The sequence below is a fragment of the Macrobrachium nipponense genome, chromosome 15 (genome assembly GCF_015104395.2).
Source record: "Macrobrachium nipponense isolate FS-2020 chromosome 15, ASM1510439v2, whole genome shotgun sequence".
NCBI classification, from domain to species: domain Eukaryota; kingdom Metazoa; phylum Arthropoda; class Malacostraca; order Decapoda; family Palaemonidae; genus Macrobrachium; species Macrobrachium nipponense.
Genome location: NC_087208.1, coordinates 7674713 through 7683279, shown reverse-complemented (window position 1 = coordinate 7683279; position 8567 = coordinate 7674713). Strand labels below are relative to the sequence as shown.

Sequence of the window (8567 nt, the reverse complement as noted above, 5' to 3'; positions counted from 1 at the left end):
GACATTTCTGCAGACCAAAACGGCATTTTACATGAAGTTTGGCGCCTTGGCTCTCCCGAGCATTCATGCCCTTAGGAGGATGTTCCCCTGCCGAATGCCTGGGTGCGCATGGTACTGCCAGCCACCTTCGTGGCTTTCGGAGGAATGGCTTTCGAAACAGTGGCCGTTCCACCTTCATTTCTATCGCTTGAATGTGTAGGACTTGCTGTCAGTTTCTATCAAACAATGATTTCTCTCACAGGACGACGACGCGTCGGATTCAGCTTATTACTTATACTTGATACAGTCGTCAAGATTAAATCAAAAAGCTTGTGGTCATGATCTGAAAAAGATCACCTCAGAAACAGGGATGACGACTTATCTTCTCCCACCCCAACCCAGGGCCATAACGCTCGACCAAGGCAAACACCATGCAGTAACCCCGTCTTCCCAGCCCTCTCCCTCCCTCCCTCCCTTTTCTTATTGCCTTCAACTCATTAAGCATAAAGAAGCGAATAAGGTAGAATTAGACTACACAAATCTTTCCCTTTCTGTAAGAAAAAGAGAAAGAAAAATAAACAGGAAGAGCTGCTCTGTAAAGCTCTGAATCACCGATTGACTCCACGATAATCAAGGATCATATCGACATTTCCGCTGGACGCAAATACGCGTCCATATTCCCTCTTTTTGTTCTGACTCAAAATGACAGAACAAAGGAAAATACAGACTACGTCCCTTCGTGCTGCTGCTGCTGCTGCTGCTGCTAATGCTGCTGCAGGGGCATGAATGGCAGCTCATATGCCCATCTATTCATTTGGAGTCCAAATGATACAAAAGAGTTGGGCTTGAATAGGCCGGTTTGGAGGTGATTTACCTGAAAGCCCTTTGCGCTCAAGCGATGTGGAATATCAGTATTGGCAAACACTGAACACCTGTTCACCTTCTCCCCTGTGAACAAAGCAAAATCAATCGGTAGCGCCATGTCGCTCGCTGCGCTCAGTATTTTTCTTTTCTTCTTTTTTTTTGCACATCTTTAAGCCGCTATTTAAAACTTGAGAAAAACTCTCTCGACTAAAAGGACGCAACTTTTTAGAGATACACTGTTTGTTTTAAACATATGAAGTATTAACAACAGATGGGAGTTGAACGACCAAAAGTCCAAAGTGGACTTTTTTTTTTCTCTCCCTACAGATGCATTGACTGAGAAGAGGTTTTGCCTCATTTTGTATTTCCCACTAATCGTTTGTCTCACCGACATACATGGCCACGAGTCCTGCAGGAGAGGGATCGTCGCGTCTTACGCGGCTGTTGGGTCTCGCCTGAATGCAAGTGATGCAGAAGGATGGAATGACATCCTTCTCATGTGACATAGAAGGATGGAATGATATCCTTCGCAAGTGACATGACATCCTTCGTATGTGACATGGAAGGATGGAATGACACCCTTCGTATGTGACATAGGAGGATGAATGGAACATCTTCGTATGTGACATAGGAGGATGGAAAATGACATCCTTCGCATGTGACATAAGGATGGAATGATAATCCTTCGCAACCTTGTGAAACACAGAAGGATGGAATGACATCCTTCGCATGTGACACAGAAGGATGGAATGATATCCTTCGCATGTGACACAGAAGGATGGAATGATATCCTTCGTATGTGACATAGGAGGATGGAATGACATCCTTCGCATGTGACACATAAGGATGGAATGATATCCTTCGCATGTGACACAGAAGGATGGAATGATATCCTTCGCATGTGACACGAAGGGGAATGGAATGATATCCTTCGTATGTGACATAAGGAGGATGGATGATATCCTTCGCAAGTGACATAGAAGGATGGAATGACATCCTTCGTATGTGACATAGGAGGATGGAATGACAACCTTTGCATGTGACACGGAAGGATGGAATGACATCCTTCGCATGTGACACAGAAGGATGGAACGACATCCTTTGTCAAGGACTCAGCCTATCTCCTGAGAGCGAACCTTCCCGAAGAGCTCCTCCAGACGAAGGGCCCAAAGAGAGAAGAAAAAGCAAAATGCGAATACTGAGAAAGGGAGAGACCGGAGCCACAACAGAGAAAATCCTCCAACACAATGATGTATCCAACAGAGGCGGTGTGATCATCAAAGCATCACCGACGAAAACACTTCATGGAGAAACGACTTTGCGAATTTGGTAGCGAAATCATTTCTAATTCTGAGGCGAGATGGGTATTCCAATTTAACACTGAAACAGATGTGAAAATTTGATTCTGTTACGGATACATTGGTTTCACACTGAAATGGAAGTAAATGTACTCGAGAGGTGGCGGCTTTGAAATATATGTGGGGTAGTCTGGCTTCATTGATGGCGCAGTCAGTCACATTCCGTCCTGTGGTTCAGTGTTTTCGTGCTTTCCGCTCTTTTGCAGATGCCACAACAAACTACTACCTCCGATTCCCATCCTCCCCCACCCCCCACCCCCACACCACCTCCCTTTCTGCGCTGGCGATCACAGCCTGATCTGAATGCCCAAATTCCGCTCAGTATTAAAAGTTTTCGGCCTTCCTTCATTTTGATGTCTAAATGGAGACTTCTCAACTTACCTCCTCACCGCCTCACTCGTAATACTGAAGTCAAGGCACTATAATCATTTGCCTTAGAAAGATTACATGAAAAATCTGTCAGAGGTTTACTGAAAAGTCGACACGATATGTGGACAGGCAGCCGTGTCCTCAATAAACATTTTCGTCTTCTCCTGTCCTCTCCTCTTTCTCTGCGTGAGATGCCCCATTCCCTATCCACACAAAACATTCGCATTCACTGCGGACGGAAAATACCACAGAATGTTATCCGTCTATTCATCGGTGTTCTCTCTATACCTATATATATCTATCCAAGCCAACAAGTAACACTTTCTTCACACGAAATGACACGGTGACTAGATTGCTCTTACAACAACATAATATGATGCAAGTGTCTTTCTAGCTCAACTGTTCATTTTCCAACAACAATCGTAAAAAGCAACAAAAAAAGAGGCACCTGCTACGAATCAGCAGCACTCACTCATCAGTGTGAATAATCTTGACGTGTGTTCCGTCACATGTTGCCAGAAGGGGGGTGCCACTGGAGGGAGGTTCCTGAAATGCTACTTTCAATCCTCATCAAGCTGCGTAGTCAATAAAAACATCGATAAAAATTCCATTCAGATTGACACACACAAACATCACAAGTTATATAAAAAAAAATAGGATTATTTTTACTCTAGGAAAAAAGAATGAGAATTTCTACGGTTCTGAACTACGGAAAAATTATAGGATTAGTTTAGTCTCCAAAGATGAACACAAGGAAAATTTTGAGCTCCTAAGTAATGCCAGAAGTATCTTGGAGGAATCTGGAACAACAACGACCTTCTACTAGATCTTACAGCAGAATGAATGGCAGGCATCATCACTCGTCGCATGCTCTTTCCTTCATCACTTTCTAAATTCTACGAAAAATACTACAGAAGATTTGGAAGGGTTGTTCTCAGACAAAAAAAGGGCGAAAAGTACATAGCTAGCTACGCAGCAAGCAGACGAACTCTGCACCGACAGGTACAGTACAGTTCTCAAGACACTGTAAGTCTAACTCAAAAGGACAAAGTCATGATCTGAGATCAAAGGAAATCATGAAAAAGGTCAGTAAGGGTTACGGGTTCAGTCAGAGGCAGCAATACAACAGCAGAAATGAGTTGAACTGAGAAGGTTAAAGAGACGCTAACTTATAAGGAAACAAAAACAGCTGAATGGAAGTTAAGTCAATGGAAATTCTTACAATGCATTTAGAAGAAAGCCACCGAGAAGAAACTTGGTCCTGTAAAAGAAGAGAAAATAAAGATGAACGTAAATCTAAAGCAAAGAAATTACAGTAAAGAGTGAAATCATAACTTGTGGGAGGTTATTGACAGATTAAGATTCTGTGACAGATTAGGTTAGATTTGCCGGAGGCTTACAATGGAGACCGACCCATTGGATTCCCTTCGAGGTCGATAGATATATCCATATCCGCCACTCATCTTCATCTCGGAAACACATGTCACGCATTCTGCCACACATGCATTGCCAGTACAAGTCAAATTCGATTTCCATCGTCAGAATTGAAATCCGGACATAAGAATTTAGGGTCAGTTAACTGAAATTTGATCGCCTCAGGCTGACAGGCTCGCGTCAAAATTGACAAGATCGACACTAGAAATTCGCCGACTATTATAGAACCCAGTGTTTAGACGGTGTAGCCGAAAATGTGTGAATTCGAACTCTACGACTGACGTTGGAAATTTGTGTAGTCAGAACTGACAATGAACAGGCAAGGCTGCAGATAAATGCATGGGTATGGGCTTGGGACTGAAAATTTATAGGATTGGGGTTAGCAATGAAAGCCTAAGAAAGTCAGCCGGAAATTTCAAGTGTTGGATGCTTACGTTAAAAACTGAACACTGGATATTGAAAGGTTTGGAACCCGTATGAAACGCTAAATGAGGCTCACAAGAGACTTAGAAGAACTCGTCCGGAGAGACAGTCAGTCCCAAGACTGCTTCATTTAGTCATCTCTGATCTAATGGGTTTCATCCTTTCTGCTCATTTATCTCAATTTACTCGTTTGTTTCCCTTTGCGTAGTTTTATTGTTTTCATAAATAATAATAATAATAATAATAATAACTGGCATCAGCAATGGCATTTGCGTCGCCAGTTCATTTGCAAAAAGACGCCGTTACTGGAAATAAATGTCAGCGGATTCCTTATTTTGTGCGTCGATACTACATGATGCAAACGTTGGCAGCGAGCGAGGGAAAGATGGGGCCACTCGCCGCCTTTGACGCTTTCCAGCGGCGAATGTACATTTTGTTATCTGGACAAAAATGAAGCACTTAGATTGTTATCGACATCGGCACAATCCTGTTTGAAAATAATTGTGCAGTTTATGAAAGACTATCAGTAAAATACCAATTGAAAATGATCATAATCCTTTTTTATCCATTCGTGTTAGACTAATATGAATGGATAAAAAAGACAACTTGACAAGTATTTTTAAGATTCACAAACTTACTATGCAAAATTAACTCTTGTGTAGATCTTCATTTCAACTGCATAAAAATAGCTAAGTGTTGTATAATGCTGATAAAAAGTAAATGAAGAAACTAATAAATGAATGTATGACTAACTGGGAACATCTAAGGGAACCGGCTACTCTTTCAGACGCTGCCTTATTTATGATTGTGCTCCCTCGTCCATTCATCATCTGCCGGTGTCTGTAGAATGTCTCCTAGGACAGGATAACGTTTCCATTTATCTTCATTGTCTTATATTCCCCTGTATTGCAACAGATTAGCAACTACCACTTCAGATTGAACGAAAAATTCCTCAGGTGATCAAGAACAAATAAATAAATACAAATCTTACTCTCTCTCTTATATATATATATATATATATATATATATAATATATATATATATACATATATATACACACATATATATATTTTTTTTTTCTACGAGCGTCCATTTTCCTCGACCAAACTCGAAAACTTAAGGGAATAATTAAGGGAGTAAGTAAAGTAAGGGAATTTTGAATAAGAAGAAAAACGAAAGAACTAGAGTAATCTGTTTCATGTCAGGATCCAGTACAAGTGACGCCTTCCTTGTTTTGACTGTTTAGAAAGCCGTGAGGATATTTTGACTCTTGTCTCTTAACAACTAGGCAAAGATGGGAAATATTCTAATGTTACTTTAATGATGCGTCGAGTATGATTTATCGTCTGTCACCCCCTCGTCAGGTTTAGCTACCGGCCTGATGTTGAATCCAAAAAAAGTCACCTGCACTTCAGGGACCAGAGCCCCCATTTCCATTTTAGTCCTTTGTATGACGGTCCCGCATATTATCTGACAGAAGCCATGAGCACCCAGTTGCCCTCCGAGTCGACAAAAGTCGCACGTCCCCCATGAGGTCTGACTGACCTGTCCTAATTCATCTAATAGACCCATTTTGCCCTCACCGTTGTCGTCGGAGCCTTCAGCGTCCACAACTCAGTCCCTCACACCTGCATGACCGATGCTGTCCCAAACTCCTCTCGAACCAAGCTAGTTTATTGTACTCTGTCTTCCACCCTTTTCTCTGCCAGCAATCCATGACCATTTCAGGTAGTTACGAGGATGAGGGCGAAGATGTAAGGACCCGAGGAGGATCAATCCAGCCTGAACCAGATGCAACCAGACTCTCCCCGAACCGGTATAATAAGGCCTGGCGTGGCCTAGCAATTTGCGCATCGCCCTAGCCTTTTGCAGCGGTAGAATGCCCTGCTTTCTGCTCTAGTTGCCTACTGCAGCATTCCTCTCAGCCCACCGCTATCTCCGCTCTTGATGCTGAACCCCGCTATCCTCCTTTACCTCTGCACCACCTGCAGACTGGACTCTGCCTTGACGTCGGCCTATCTACGCCCTCGCCCTCGAAGTCCCCACAGGACACCACGTATGAGAAGCATCATCTGTCGGTCCCTTGGAAAAGTCCTGCAAGCTACTACCTACATCCTTCCGCCGGTGCCCCGGCTCTGCCTATGCCTGTCTCATCCGCAGCAGACTGAGGTAACTGAACTTGGAAGTTGATCTGTGAGGCATTCAGCTCTCGTTCCTTGCACCGATTCTCTTTTTCAACTATTTTCTCCTATTCCCATTTCCAGCATTCCCATCTCCGTCAGAAACCCGTGTGAGTTTAACTAACTGTGAATTTTCTGTCAAATAAGTGATATTAATCCGTGGTACTTTGCTTCTGGCTATTTGCATTGCATTAACGTCATTGATTATCTCATATAATTCTCACTTCCCTCGCAGCATTTTAGATTACACTTCCACAATTGTAGATTCGTGTAGACTGCCTCATTATGCGCCTCCTCCTGTAGATCAACAGTGCCACTCGACCCGTTTTGCCAGTGCCAATCCTGGGTCACCATTCCCGGAATTCCAGTTAAGCTCAGGCTCACTTACAGTGCTCCACTACCTGGCGTTAATTAATGTTGCTAATTCAAGTTCTTGATCCATATCTCACGCACCTACAAGATCCTGAAGGTTAAGTGATCTGGTTGCAATTTGGTGGCACCTTAGTCTTGCTCTTGTGAATATTAGTGTTCATGTCACGAGTGCCATGGAGCCAGACAGTGCTCCTGTAATTTATATCTTCTAATTACCTTATAGAAATTAGATTATTTCAGTGGACAAATTACATTTACATTCAATCTCTTTGAAAAGTAATTGTGATGTGTCTATTAAGGTTCCTTTTACTTTTCTGATCATGGCTTGCGCGCACCGCGGTCAGTATATATGTGTTCGCACGAGGGACTTTGAGGAGATTCAAAATTTTGGGTTTCTCATGTTTTAACACAATGCCAGGCATGCACACTATGACGATATATATATATATATATATATATATATATATATATATATATATATGTGTGTGTGTGTGTGTGTGTGTGTGTGTGTGTGTGTGTGTGTGTGTGTGTGTGACAAGCGTATCTAAACAAGAAGTTAAGAGGCCATTGTGGCTATTACAATTGTATATGTATCTTGTAAAAAAGTAACCAGTAGAATCTACACACACACACATATATATATGTGTGTGTGTGTGTGTGTGTGTACCTATATATTGCAAAACGAATGGCGACAGACTCTAGGTTATGACGAGGAAGGAAAGTACTCAAGAAGTGAAGCTTAAAGAGAAAATACCATTTCGTGCGCAGCCAGAGAGAGAGAGAGAGAGAGAGAGCCCGGACGTTTTTCGGGAGTAGCATTTCGTGACTGATGTCCAGAAAAACAGACGGACGGGCAGACAGACAAGAAATACAGACACCGTAATATGGAGCTTATAAAGCACAACTTGTGTCTTCATCCTTGTTCTGTGATAATACTTGAAATGCTAATTTCTTCCACGAGATGTGCGTCCTGACATCGTCTCATCGTCCCGAAGGAAAGAATAAAGAATAAAAAAGTTTTCACAAGAGTTCTAGTCTCATGCCGCAGCTGCTGCCATGATCGAATCTCCCTCTTCTATCCCATACCCCTACCCCCATCCCCCCTCCCCCCCCACCGCCCACCCATCTTCACAAAGTGACCTCCATCCGCTCCTCCCATAATAGTACAAACACAGACCGAGGTCACGAGGACATAGTAATCCATCCGAGTTTGAAATTTCTTACGTTAGTCATTACTGATGACATACAAACAGTTACGCAGATTATGGTGAGCTGTATTTCACTGCAGACTGAGAGTTCTCCTCATCAAACAGACTAGCTTAGTATTGACATGTAAGTCGACCTCGTCTTGTAGCCCCTGCGGAGAACTATACTCTCTATCAGTTAGGCGTTACTTTTTGGTGCCTCCACTCACTCTCGCGTCCCGGGAAGGAGGTAAAAGTCAGTTGCACTGAGGCAAAGTTTCCACGATAAAGACAAATGACGCTCCGGATAACTGGCCGGGGCCTCCTCTAGCTCTGGTTTAGTCTTACCGTGCTACTTCAAAGGATCTCTCTCTCTCTCTCTCTCTCATAATTGACTTGAAGCA

General features: G+C 42.8%; 1 protein-coding gene across 2 annotated transcripts in view; it reads right to left on the bottom strand.

Moving 5' to 3' along the window:
* LOC135226987 (uncharacterized) overlaps positions 1-8567 on the bottom strand; it is a 163515-nt gene that overhangs the window by 91678 nt on the left and 63270 nt on the right. Inside the window, exon 2 of one of the 2 annotated variants that reach the window (XM_064266700.1) lies at positions 3793-3831. The exons of the other annotated variant lie outside the window; for it this stretch is intronic. The gene's annotated coding sequence lies outside the window, so the exon portion shown is untranslated. The remainder of the gene's footprint in view (positions 1-3792; positions 3832-8567) is intronic. 2 annotated transcript variants of the gene reach the window in all.